We start from the raw sequence: 550 nt of genomic DNA, 5'->3' as shown, positions 1-550 counted from the left end.
AAAAAAAAAAAAAAAAAAAAAAAAGAGTTAGAAATATTTGTAGTGGAATGGATGTATTTGTTTGTTTGTTTTGAATTTCGCGCAAATCTACACGAGGGCTATCTGCACTAGCCGTCCCTAAGTTAGTAGTGCAAGACTAGAAGGAAGGTAGATAGTCATAATAGGATTGAGTGTCACATTATAACGCCCCTATGGCTGAAAAGGACGATCATGTGTGGTGGGACGAGGATTCGAACGCGCGACCCCCAGATTGCGAATCGAGCTCCTTAACCACCTGGCCGTGCCGGGGAATAGATGTGAAGAGAAATTCAGTGTATATACTTTTGCAAAGTTTGACTGTCAAAAATATCAAATCTGCTCTAAATTGGCTTTCAAAATAATCTGTATTTCACCATTATGCCCCCCCCCCAGTGGCACAGCAGTATGTCTTCGGACTTACAACGCTAGAATTCGGGTTTCGATACCCATGGTGGGCAGAGCACAGATAGCCCATTGTGTAGCTTTGTGCTTAATTACAAACAAATAAACAATTTCACAATTATCCACTTCA

This window comes from Limulus polyphemus, unplaced genomic scaffold, assembly GCF_000517525.1.
Source record: "Limulus polyphemus unplaced genomic scaffold, Limulus_polyphemus-2.1.2 Scaffold1762, whole genome shotgun sequence".
Lineage (NCBI taxonomy): Eukaryota > Metazoa > Arthropoda > Merostomata > Xiphosura > Limulidae > Limulus > Limulus polyphemus.
The sequence above is the reverse complement of the archived record's forward strand: the minus strand, read 5'-3'. Positions refer to the sequence as shown.